The sequence below is a fragment of the Dipodomys merriami genome, unplaced genomic scaffold, assembly GCF_024711535.1.
Source record: "Dipodomys merriami isolate MVZ:Mamm:240054 unplaced genomic scaffold, mDipMer1.0.p SCAF_256, whole genome shotgun sequence".
In the NCBI taxonomy this organism is placed as follows: domain Eukaryota; kingdom Metazoa; phylum Chordata; class Mammalia; order Rodentia; family Heteromyidae; genus Dipodomys; species Dipodomys merriami.
The window spans coordinates 171,587-185,557 of NW_027204004.1; the positions used below are offsets into that span (position 1 = coordinate 171,587).

A 13,971-nucleotide genomic window follows, 5' to 3' on the forward strand; every position below is an offset into this window, starting at 1 on the left:
TAGGTCTTAATATTATTTTCTTTAGGATAAAATGACAATGTTGTCTAATTTGAAAAGTTTTGTAAAATTTATGCTATGTAAACGCCTTCCTGAGGTGAATATTTAATACACTGATGTCAAACTAAATTTAATTATATGAATTACGTGTATTGTTACAGTTGTAATTTTGTAATCAACTTTTTAATAACTGTTTTTCATTTCTTGCATCTGAAGAATGAAACATATGGAATACTTCTCAAATTTTCATATTATCCTTGTGCAAGTGCCATGTTAATCTCTGCATTGTAATTTGAGTATTCGTGCTGCTGAAGCATGTAGTATCCTCTAAATTTAAGTAGTTAATGATGCAATCTTTATACAAGCCTATATCTATGGGTGCCTACTTGTAACAAGAAAACCGTATTGTTCCGAACAATGCTATCGATCTTATTTCCATAAAATTCTGTGAATAGTAGAAAAATTATATTGATCGATCAATTGCTCACATTTGCAATTTTTTTTGTCAATGACTATCTTAAGTCTTTTTATTTGGAATTTGATCGTACTCTCAATTATTTATAGATAGGTCCAAAGGTGATGGCTTTTTCAAGTAATAATTTATCCAACTGTGTTAGCTATGTGGACCTAATGGATTCAAAGTAAGCATTGCTTAAGAGCTACTTCTAAACTTCTTCAGCTGATATTTTCCCAAATGAGGTGTTACTGGCACAAATGTCTACCTGAGCCTTCACCCTTCTTCCATGTGGGAACAGACCAACCAGAATATCTTACCCTGACAGCATAGATTGTCTTACTAGAACAAAACTAATCTTGGTTACAAGGGATCATAGAGAGATGAACAGTTCAAACAGAACTGTTCAGACTAGAAGGTATTTTATCAAAATATAATTGTTTATTATACCTTCCATTTCAAAAGTAGCTAAAGCCAAGAAGGTGAAAAAATTGTTCATATGCATGATTACTTAATGTCCTGGCCTGTCTACTATCCAACCAGGCAGGAACTTACACTACTGCCTTTTTATCACCAAATATTTTCATAGTTGCAGGAGAAGTTCATATGTTTCTCCTCATTATTAGGCATTAAATTGATAATATTTTAATCACAGTGTTTCCTCTTGCCTCCATGCTGTAAATATAAAAATGGTAAAGCTTTAGGTCTAACTCTATCAAACACTAAGGTAGAGATAATGGAATAATACTTTAAAACAGAGTTGCGTTTGATACAGTAACTACAACAGAACAATGCAAACCTGTGCCTTTTAATTATATTATATATAGTTACATATTTTATATTTATATGTGCTGATTTTATATTTCACACAGTAAAACTTACTAGAATTAGTTGATAATTTGACAAATAAATTTATATTTATTTATTCCAATAAATAGAATTGGAATATAAATAATTAGGTTTAAAATATATATTAGAATATAAAAAGTATCAATGCAATGTCTATAGTATAAACTTGTGATACATCCTAACTGTTCTTGGTCTTCTGAATCCACATGGTAAAAAAACAATGTTTTCCTCTAATCTATAATGTATTTTACTCTGCTGCTCTGTCTATTGTTTTAACTCTCTTGTCCCAAACTGTTTTTCTCCATATTTCAGAAGCATTCCTATTGATTATACCCAAATTTTGCTGAGATATCTAAAAAAAACATTATTCTTCTGCAGTCCCCATGGGTCCTAGGATCCCAGGTCCCAGTTACCTGCATCATCAGATAACAGGGGCAAGACTTCTCACCAAGGCCCATGCAACATTTCAGCACATAGTAATTGAAGACCAATCTCAATTTCTCATTTCCTATATTTCAGGGCCCCAATTACTTGAGATGCAGGAATTAGCAGTAAGCAATTGTGGAATGCAAGGCAACTTAAAATGAAGAATGAAATAACAAAATTTGAGAGAAAGTACTGTAATTAAAACATTCAATTTATAGATGACCAGCCCATATGAGTGAACAATTTCACAAAGTGTCATAAGATTATTTTTAATACCCCTCCCCTATGATTAATGAAAGATTTTATTCCAACATAAGTGGGCCAAAAAATGGTTCCTTGAAGGATAGATCCATAATTGGTCTACTAAAGCCCAGAAAACTTGACTTAGAGGTCAAATGTAATTCAGAAAAATATTTGAAGCACTAAGGAGTGCTTCAAAACACTGGGAGTTCAGTACAACATGGTTCTGTTGTATAAAAATGTCACTCTCAAACCAATGATAATCTACATTTAATCTTCTGAAAGTGTATTCCTTTTCAAATAAACTTTTTAAAATCACATTCGTCAAAATGACATTTTACAAGTTGATGATACTTAGAGACATTACAAGTTTTTTAAGTGTAGGGAGCAAGTTACAATAGAGTTGAATTATTTACACAGCACTAATGCCAAACACGTTCAACCATTCATTAAAGTGTAGAAATAGTACCACCCACAATTTGTGTTTTTCAGTAAGGGCCTTCCAGAAATGTGTTAAATAGGTTAGCCTCCTAAATTTCAAACCCAAACCTGAGCTAATAAATTTCATCATTTAATAAGGTACACTTTAAAAAGTCACAAATAGTTGCCTTATCATATGTTATTTTATTTTTTCCCTCTGTCTAACATAGTAAGAAATATGACTTTAAGTCTTGAATATGGGTATTCATCAGAGATATGACAAACATAATATCTGTCTTCTATTTTTATCATATTCCTATTTTGGAATAAATTTTAATTTTCTTCTTTTTCAAAACTTATAGGCAGTAGAAAATATTATTCCATGTAAAATAAAATAATCACACCATTGTACAAAGCCATTTATAAAAATTCGTAGTTAGGTATACATTCTAAGCCATTTTTTTAACTTTCTTTTTGACTAAAGATTAATCTTCCAAATGGATGAGAATAAAATCTTGTTTAGGTGCTTCACCTCTCCAGTCTCCAGCAAACTTTTGCTGCAGATAAATCAATTATGGAAATATAAGCTGACATCAGTTCAAGAATATGCAGGATTTAATGTCCATGGAATGCATATAAACCATTCAAAGTATTAATAGACAGTTTAACACTGACTATCAGGAAGTTGAAACCATAGTGGAATTATAGTAAAGACATAGAATGAATGAAAAATGAACAAGGGGCAAGTACAGCTAGAATATTCAATGTACACATATGATAAAGGAAGTGGTAAATTGGAAATTGGTAATTGGAAATTGGAAATTGGAAAGGGTTGGTTGAGAATGATGGAAAGAATGACTCCTATCTAGGAGCATTGGACAATTAGATGGATATATTTAATTGTAAAACAATTGCACAACCTTTTAAAATTCAGTTAAAAAACACAAGAAACACAAAACAGAAAAATTACAACCAAACAGCAATCTCCAGAGAGTATGAATATGACCTTTCAAAATTTTAATCTATTAATGAAGGGCAGTCTTGGGAAAAGCAAACAAAACTGTTCAAAGAGGGAAGTTTGGGATAGGAGAGAATTTTGAACAGAATTAAATAGATTGTCTAAGGTTATAAATCACCTACATCTGCTGCAAATAGTATCTTTCTTCTACGAGATTTCTGTCTGAACTGGATAATCCAGTCCTGTGACACACTTGGTAGCTTGTGAGGTTAGAGTGGAAGAAACAAGATCATGAACCCATTACTCCACTGGAGAGAAAACAATACTCTATATTTTCTCTAATCTCTCTTCACTACTCTTTCTTCATACTTTTAAGTCAATTGATTTTGAATTACATTTTTCCTTCTTTCTTCTGGCAAAATAATTCATTACATATTATTTGCCATTTTCTTCTTTCATGATGTTTAATTGGCCAAGTGAGTCCATTAAATATCCCTCTTGCATTTGGTTGCTATGAAACAACATTTATGTTAATGAGGAGAAATCTAATGTAAAACTTTGTCTCCAGAATACAGACCTAGAAGCTGTGATCACAAATATTTGGCTATTTTTTTCTTTTACCTTAAAAGACTTCTTGTGTCTAAAGTGCCCACAAAAATAAGTACTCCATCACTTGTTGGTTCAATCAGAATTGTCTAAGTTCAAAGATATATTTTCCTAACAAGATGCTGATAGGAAACAAAAAATACTGCACTTTTATCTTCTCTCTTAAGATTCTCCTTAGATACCATATCAGTAACAGTGAAGTTATTCTAGGCAAAATTATTTCAACAGATTATTTTTCTCTTGGTCTTGCATTTGTTCACCAAGATTTATGGAGGAGAATAGAGTTGAATGACCCATACCTTGGAAGACAGTGTCTGTTACAAAAGGACAATGCTTCTATGTCCTACTTCTATGTCCTCCTCTTAGCTGTTGCCGGAGTTCCAATTAATCACAGCTTCTTGGCTTCATGTCTAGTGAAGCTGAAGGACTATATGGGCTCCACCACTGTTAAATCTTCATTATTTCTCTTTTAAAACTCTTTAAGTTGCCTCATTTGGACGTGGAATTTATTTTCATGTCTTCATTCAATCAGTTCTGCACTGTAGTGAGCCAAATAGGCTCTGTAAACTCACTTTAGGGAGTAAAAATTCTAACACAATTTATATCAAAAAGTTTTGGCCTCCCTTCACTGCTGAATACAATATGCTTAACTAAGTCTTCTAAGAAAACTTTTTTTTATTAACTTTTCCTTTTGCTCAATTCTTTTCTGAACTTTTTGGCATATGTAATAACAGAAGTCTTCACTATCTCATATTAATAAGGATATTACTTTTGTGAGCCACTTAGAAATGTGAAATCATTGGTTTGAAGTATCCGATCAGATTTTTTTCTGTTTCACTGCTTCACATCCAAAGACATTGTGGAAAGTGTTACAAACAAAAATGTGTAATCCCAACACCTTCTTTCATTGTGAAGGTCACTTTCTCCCTAAATATTTTGACACAAATTATCTTTTTCAGAGAATTACTCTTTGGTAATTAAACGTAAATTCACAAATTTTGATGCCTTATTTTTTTTTAAGAACTTTGAATTTAAATTTCAATACAACTTTGTTTCAAACAGTGAAAATATATTTCCTGGGTAAGGACAATTCCAAGGGACCCTACAGGATTTACAGGTTTGTTTGTTTAGTGTGAAAAAGAGCCATCTTCATTCACATTGCTCCCTCTCTACTAAGTCTCCTTGGATTTCTTTGCATGAAAAGACTATTCTTCCAGGCAATTTCAATTTTCGTAATAGGCTAAGTTGTTAAAATTTTGAACAATTAAAATTTACCTGTCATAACATTAAAACTTTTGAAAATCCTTTATCAGAACCACGAATTCACCAATCCTAATTCCACCATTACCATCAAAAAGTTAACATGCTATTTTCATGATATAGTATCCCGGCAGCTATTATATTCCAGTGGCTTTGTTATGTATATAAATAACCATATTAGCTGATGCTAAGCACAATTAATTCCAAGATATGGAACCAGATTTTTTCATTTGTGGTTGTTGTTTTTGATGAACTATGTGATTTCGGTTTTCTTTGGGTTTTCCCCCTATGGTTTATCCTTCCGGTATATCATTTTGTATTGTATATACATTTACCTTGATTAGTGAAGGGAAGAGGAAAAGAATAATGGTGAGACAAAGGACAAAAGGGAAACCAATGCAATAGCAATACTCACAAGACAATATATTGGAAATGTACATTACAACTTGTGAGGGATGAAGGGGTGAAGGAAAACTGTGAGAAAAATGAGAGAAGGTTAACAAATTTGAAAAGTTATTATTTAATACCTTACAATTACTGTATCCCCACTGTACATCACTTTGATAATAAAATTGAAAAACAAACTGCATAAAATATAATTTCACTGTATTGGCACAGGAAATAATATTCTTTATGTAGTAATCTTTTAAAAATCAGTACTATTTGGCATCTAATTTGAATTAATTACCCCTTTTTATCAGAGGGTCATCAACTTGAATGTTATTCAACTAGACAATATTTTCACAATATACTTGCCAATTTTTTCAAAAAAGTATAAATTTAGTACTTTCTCATTCTAAAACAGAAAACTGTTTAATGCTATGGAAACCCATAACTTTTAAAAGTAAGTAGTTAATAGGACAGAATATATGTGTTCTTCAAAATTCCTATGACTAATAACTACTCAATTTTAAATTCTAAACATTCCTGAGAGATTCCAAACAGTACCTGTTTGCATGTTATATAATTCTGCAATAGATTTAGTTTCCAATGGGGTGTTACAGACTGAGAAGTCAACAGAAAAATAGCCACATTCTGGTAGAGGATAAAACTATGAAGTATGTGTAATAATTAATTCTTCAAGAGTAAGCTATTGTTTATCAGCGTAAGCTATTTTTTCTATGACCATCAATCCCAAGATTTATGCCATAAAGTCATCCTAGCCCAACAGTTTCCAACTTTTAAGGGGCACCTTAAAATTCCTTAATTCACATCATGAATACCTTATCTCTATTTTGAAAAAAATGCTACACCTCTGCTAATGTGACGCCCTCCTTGTTCTGAAAAGAACACCACAATACATTCAGCTGCATCATTTTTCCTCCACTGGTATTCTTGAGATCAGAACACTTGCAAATATTATTTATATTTATATTTTTTTAACTATCATAGATATTCAGGATGCTAAGATAAAAAAAAAAATTATGGTTCAAAGCCCACCCAGGCAGGAAGTTTTCTTAGAATCTTATCTCCAAAAAAATTCTCCACAAAAGCCAGACTCAAGTGGCACTGAGGTTGAAGTGGTAGAGCACGAGACTTGAGCATCAACAGGCTCAGAGATACTGTCCAGGCCAAGAGTTCAAGCTCTAGGATGAGCCAATAAAACAAAAACAAAATTGAAAACAAACCCCAAACCTAGCATTTTTCTCCATGTATACAGAGGTACGTGAATAAGGAAATGACTTCCTGTTTTACAAATAGGTAGAAGAAAGAAGATGTCACACAATTACTCTCTTCAAACCATATTAAACCAAACCCTTAAAAAATTGGTTTTTCTAAATGTATAAATTAATGTCATCCATTTTTGGCAACTCTGTCTAGATTATTCACATTAACACAGTATACATGAACTGTGGGAATTATCTATTAACTATGTTCTAATTATAACTCTCTTGAAAGAATATCTAGACAAATAGAATGCCAGAATCATTTGTGAAATTAACAATTAATCCCTCTACTTAAAAAGAATTTTGTAGTATACTATAGAATATGAAATTACAAACAAAACCAAAAAATATATTTTAAATCTAAATTCTAATTTAACAAGGTCTACAAAGTCCTACATTAGACGATCTTTGCTATTTCTCCAGATTTAAGCTTTTGTAATCCTTCAACATTAATTTGGAATCCAACAGAATGAGGCTTACTTACTTTTGCAAATTTTTGGATGGGAATCATGATCTATTTTTCATCTGTAATGATGAGAGCATTTAAAACACAAGTGTGGATATATATTAGTTGCATTCAATAGGAAACTTGACTTCTCAAAACATAATGACAAAATTAGCCCAAACTTCCAACTGTGTATTCCTTTTTTGTTGTTTGGTTTGTTTTAATGAGACAAAATTATTCTACCTGGTCCAGGTAGAATAATTGAGTGCTACAATTCCAAGCTTGTAGCACTTTGCCCTGCCATAGTTTGTTTATTTAATCTAGAAACAGACTAGCAGTTCTGAACTTCTCCTATGATCTTATCCACTAGACTGAATGCTCAGACTGTTTATGTACTATTTTCAAAGATGTTTTAACATTTGACACAGGATATGAATATTTTCAGATGCACCTGCAGGGTTCCCTGATTCATTCCACCATGGATCCTATAATAATAATGATTACTTGACTTTCTTACTATCTCTGGTCCCTACCTATGTAATATTATCAACTTCTGGGGGAAAGTTCACTTGAAGGCTTTCTAATATTTAAAATTATCATTTGATTCTAATCTTACTCAGGACTTATTTTCTATTGTTTTCTAACTTTTATACATATTCTGAGAGTTGTTTCATTTGTGTCTTTTTGTGTGCACCTATATGTGCCTCTGTGTGTATGTGTATGTTCGTATGTATGTATGCAAAAACCTAAAGCTGTTATTCAGCAATGTTGCTCGTGACTGGTATTCCAGCTTTTGCCTGATTAATTATAGGTAGTGTCTCAAAGCCCATACTGTCCAAGTTGGATGCAAATTGAACTTCCCAGACTCCTTTACATTCTGAGGTTTTATTTTTCCAGGAGTATCAACTTTTAAACTTCACTTTTGGGAGTGTAAAGTCTAACCTGTAGCCCAGATTTTTAACTCAAGAATTCATATAAAGATAGATGAACATATACATTACATATCCTGAGTGTACGCTGTTAGAAATGTGATCATAAACCAAGTTGTTGTGAAATCTGAGGATTTGGGTTTAAAGCCAGCACGGGTAGGAAAGTCCTGCAGGCTCTTTTCTCCAATAATTACTAGAAAATTGGAAGTGGCACTGTGGCTCGAGTGGAAGAGCCCTAGCCTTGAGCTGCATTTCAGAGGGACAGCAACCTGTCCTATATTTCAAGTGCCACAAACAACAAAAACAACAACAAAAAGAATATAAGAAAAGGAAAGAAAAAGAAATGTGATCTTAGCCACCAGGTTCATTGCTAGTATAATTCCTGTTCTCTCAAGATGGATTCTTTTTTCCAGTTATGTGTCTACTCTCATATATCTGACTTGCATTGGAAACAGAATCATTCTTCCATTCTCCTTTTTGCACATTTACGTGATTAGCAAGCGTGATTTAGAAAGGCAGTGGCCTCATGCTTCATGTTCCACTTAGGAGTAATGCTTTCTCTATATCACTCCCATAAATCTACATATTGGATTTGGCTTTATTTTTTCAATGTGTTCTGATTTGTTGAGTCTTCTATATTTTATTGAACACTTATACATAAACACAGAAATTCTTTTTCTCCTATAATTGCTATTGTTTGTCTTACTCTTAACTTATGTACACTTGGGAAATTAATGCACAGCACATAGACTCACAAAAATGATCTGAGAACCTTCTTCCTATTTAAAATTCACCTTAATTTACAGAGCACATAGGAAGTTTGAACAAAATGTTCTCATGGATAATGTATTTATAAGCAATTTAAATTTCATTTCTCTTTACTAAGTTGTCTCTGAAACACGTGTTACCTCATGGCCAAAATTATCGTTGTGCTATTTCAATGAAGCCAGAAAACATTCATTTTTTTCTGGAGCAGTACCATAGATTGTTACTGGAAGAAAGTGGAAGTAACTGTTACTGGATGTGGAAACTGATCCTAGGAGAGGAATTGAACATAGAGAAATGACAAAGTTCAAGTTAACTATTGCTTTCTTTTTTACTGTATAAGAAAAGGATCCTAGGCTGGAAGGAAACTCTGTCCCTGACTTTTGTGAGTGTGTCCTTTACTCATATAAAACTTGTCTGTGAACTTCTGGTTGAGAGTATTACAAAAGGAAACAATGTGTCATTTGAAGCCCAGTATAGAACAAAAGGAAGTCACTTTACTTTAAAAATGTTCTACTGCAAAGAAGCAAAGATATGGAGGTTTTAAAGTGTCTTATGGATGGATGTTTCACTCCTGAGATGATTCTCTTGTTGCAGGAATCAGTTATCAATTCCTTTAGTCTGGTCCTGAGTTTTCCATAGCAATAAGGATTCCAAAAAAGCAGGATCCAGTGAGTATGATCAGAAAAAGCAGCCTATTTTCAGACCACCACTATTTTAAGGAGAGTCCCAAAGAAATACCCAGGGTTTGTTTTGTTTCCTTGTTTATTTAGTTTGTGCTGGTTCTGGGGCTTGAACTTAGAGACTGGCCCCTGTCCCTAACCAGTTGTCTTTCTTTCCCACCTGGCCCAAAGCTAGTACTCCGCTGCATGAGCCAAACCTCCACTTCTGGCTTTTTTGGTGTTTAATTACAGATAAGGGTTGACAGACTCTCTTGCCTTGGTTGGCTTTGAACTAAGACAGTAAGAAAGCTAAGTGACATCAACTGTATGTACTTCTTTTTGAACCAAGAAATATTAGATGAAGTTTATTATAAAGTTACTATTTGGCAATTTTTAAAGAAGAGAATATGTTTAGCAAAGAAGCCATAAAAAATAACTCAGCAAAAGTAGGTGCACTACTAAATCATTTGGGAAGATTACTATTGACTTCATCATTCCTTTGAGGGAAACTTAAAGCCATATTTGTAATTTTTTGTTGGTTGTGATTATTGAATATTGATGCTGGGCCTTGTCTCTCAGCTCTTCAGCACAAATTGAGCACTCTACCACTTTAGCTACAGCACCACTTCCGAGTTTCTGGAGTTAATTGAAGGTAAGTGTTTCATGGACTTTCCTGACCAAGCTGGCTTTGAACCACAATCCTCTGGTCTCAACCTCCTGAGTAGCTAGGATTACAGACATGAGCCATCAACACCCGGCTCATATTTGCATTTATGTTCACTTAATGTCACTATGTAGACAAAGAATGGAAATCTGAACCAAATGATGTGACATTGAAGCTTGTCAGAATGATTGAGTTAGCAATAAATATGTCCTCCTTTCCCATTTTGTTACATTAATGACCCATGAGCTATGGGTCTCTTACATTAGCATCCTCTTCCATCTTTGTAAGTGTATTTAGTATCAGAAAATGTTCACAGAGAAATATAGAAAGACAGATTTTTAGAAAGCAAAGGAGATCAGGTATGAAAGAACAGCATAGGAGATACATTTATCACACAGAGATTAAGAACTAGCCTAGGAGATTTTGAATGCTAAAGGCAATGAGGAATAAGCCTAGTTGATAACTAGTTCTTCAATATCCAAAAATGGTTTCCTAGAACGGTTTCTGCTATACCTTAGTTACTATCATTTTTTCTTTCCATCAGGAGTTATTCCTTCTCTTCTGTCACAACTGTTAATTAGCCTCTGCCCTTTTGGTGTGATGACTTGCCAAAAGAGTTTCCAAATCTCACTTAGACTGTTGTTCTTGTTGTTGCTGTTGTTGTTTTGGCAGTCCTGGAGCTAAAACTCGGTGCTTTTTTCCCCCTCAAGTCTAACCATCCACCATTTGAGGCACAGGACCACTTCCAGTGATTCCTTTTCAATTTATGTGGTACTGAGGAATTGAACCCAGCGTTTCATGCATGCTAGGCAATCACCATACCATGAAGCCACATTCCCAGAACCCTAAATGACTTTCTTAAGATGGCATTACATTTTCATTATGTAACTATGTATCATAATTTTAACAAGAAATTTTTGCTAGAAAAGAGCATTGAACACAGTACTGAGTCCAGTAAGGCTAGTTGGACAATGGATTATTGTCACAGTGTAGCGAGGGCACAGAGGGAATTACCTCATGGAGCTGGTACAACAGAGTGAGCATGACAGAGCCTTTGCCACAGTCTACCTCCAGAATGAGAGGGCCACCTTGGTTCCAACCATATGGGGATGCTCGGCCACCTCCTCCAGCACCCATTGAATCAGTTCCTGAGAGAGAAAGAGTAAGAAAGAAGGTCAGAATTACACTTAAGCCAGGTGCCGGTGGCTCAGGCCTATAATCCTAAGTACAATGGAGGCTGAGATATGAAGATCGTGGTTTATAGCCAGCCCAGCAGGAACACTTGTGAAACTCTTTTCTCCAAAAAACACCAGAAAACTGGAAGTGGTGCTGTGACGCAAGTGGTAGAGTGCTAGCTTTGAGCTGAGGAGCTCGGGGAGCTGCCCCAGGCCCAAAGTTCAAGCCCCATGACTGAAAAGAAGTGGACTTCCCAACACAAGAAGTGGACTGAATAGCACCCATTGTCCTAAGGAGCATGGCAGAGAAGTCAGGCTGAGCTTCCTGTCAGCTAGGAGTCATTAGTAGGTCACCTGGATTCTCTGTGCCTCAGTTTCCCCAGCTTCAAAAGTGAACAAAATGAAGGATCCCATTACTCATGGGGATAGGGTAATAAAGAAAGAGATCCATGTTTTGTTTCATAATCCTATACCTGTTTCACCATTAATAACACACACCATCTGAGATCATTCTGGGACTCTTCCTATCATATGGTCACAGAATTGCCAAGAACAGGATCAGATGGCCCCTCCCTCTGTGCCTGTCTCTGCTGCAGAGATCCCTCTATATTAATCCCTTGTTTCCTCAACTGTACCAGGAGGAGATTGAAGTCCAATGGTTGAGGCCCAACCCAGAGCTTCACCTCTGGTCAAGAATCGGCTGCCGTGGACTGAGTTTGGGACAATCCATCTAAACTAATGACTGAGCGTGGTGCTACATGTCTACCTTCCCAATTACACTAGACCGGGCCTGGTGGCTCATGCCTGTCACAGATAGGAGGACCATGATCCAGCCCAGCCTGAGCATATGTTAATTCTCCATCTCAGAAAAGCCCAAGACAGAAACGCTTGACTCGCATTGTAGAAGACCTGACTGGCAAGCCTAAGGTCTTTAGGTTTAACCTTAATATACCAAAAAGAACCAGAGTGCCAGTGTCAGAGGCTCATGCCTATAATCCTAGGTACTCAGGAGGCTGAGATCTGAAGATCACAGCTCAAGATTTAAGATAGGGTTGGCCTCGCCCATCAGACCTCATGATGAGAAGACCCAGAGTCTGACCTATGCTGTTGCGCTCCATACTAGCAGAACTCGTATCCTTACTAAGTGTTGGTCATGCTCTCTGTCCCCCTGGGAAGCCATCCCCTGCAGACCACACTCCCAGGTCCTCCAAATCTCCCACTGCCACCAATTAGGCTCAAGGGAGTACCCAGCTCCATTGCACACAGATAGCTTGTTCTTGTAATTTAACAGTGCTGTGTCCCCTTCAAGCCTCACACCTTTCCAGGCCCCCAGACCTCAGCTGTGAAGCCCATACATGCCTCAAAGATAGCAGGTAGAAGTTACCAAAGCATTCTTCCTCCTTGTTACAACCCAATTCTACACACACACACACACACACACACACACACACACACACACACACACACACACACACACACACACACACACACACACACATCCAGAACGGTGACAGAAGACTCATCCATGCAGCACCTGCAATTTGCCAACTGATCACTCCCCTGAGCACAGTAAGGTTGTACAAGGAAAAAGATTATCTCTCTCTCTCTGTCTCTCTATCTCTCTCTCTATGTGTCTCTCTGTCTCTCTGTCTTCATGTGAAAGTTTGACCGAACACAGAACACAAGGGCTCACACAGCAAGGGTGTCTATCTTCTGCATCCAACACCTCCCATCCCCAGAAAGAAAGAAAAATACCCCAGAAGGCAGGTGTAGACATGCTCCTCCCCACCTCTGACTAAAGCCACCGGGTATTCACCAGGGAGAGGATGGGTGCAAATGTGCGGCAGTGTGGCTCCCACTTCTCCAGGCCAGGGGATTTCCGGCGCCCACTCCTCACTCAACCATATATCTCCCGGTTTCCTGGGACACTAGCTGCTGGGGATGGGGGTGAGATCCTCGGGCCAACACCCACCCCCACCCCTGGGGCACATTTGTGGCAGGGCGGGGGCCAGACTGTGGGGCACAGGGGAGGCGCGGGTCCGGGTCAGAGAGGAGGGGATATGGGGTGCAAGGTGCAGGGATGTGTGGCAGCCACTCACATGTGTTGCTGGCAGAAGCTGTTGGCAGCTGCTACAGGTGGGGCAAGCAGCAATGGCAGAGGCATGACACACACTCAGGCCCTGAGCAGAGGACAGGGGAGCCAGGACCAGGTCAAGACCGCAAGCTGGCTCGTGGCACACCATTGCACCATTGCCTGAGGAAACCATGGGTCTGAGCCCACAGCACCAGGTTTGAAATGCTGCTCCATGGGGAAGGGGGGAGGGGACCAGGGCTCAGGCAGGCACACGATGGGCCTGAGGAAGGCCTTTCCTCCTAGGCCTCGAGTATCTTGCTCACCACTCAGCCACCTCTACCTTCCTCAACTGCTGGTAGTGGTGTCAACAAACAGAGGGA

At 36.9% G+C, this 13,971-nt stretch overlaps 1 long non-coding RNA gene and 1 pseudogene across 1 annotated transcript; both read right to left on the reverse strand.

The window, feature by feature from the left end:
* Positions 1-217: 217 nt before the first annotated feature.
* Positions 218-314, reverse strand: LOC138836746 (U6 spliceosomal RNA; annotated as a pseudogene).
* A 5,348-nt stretch (positions 315-5,662) lies between these two features.
* LOC138836736 (uncharacterized) lies at positions 5,663-13,702 on the reverse strand. The gene is made up of 4 exons (XR_011375034.1): positions 13,617-13,702; positions 11,357-11,490; positions 7,362-7,402; positions 5,663-5,684 (listed from the first exon to the last, which is right to left on the reverse strand). It is a non-coding gene; the product is annotated as an uncharacterized lncRNA (long non-coding RNA).
* Between the last annotated feature and the right edge of the window lie 269 nt (positions 13,703-13,971).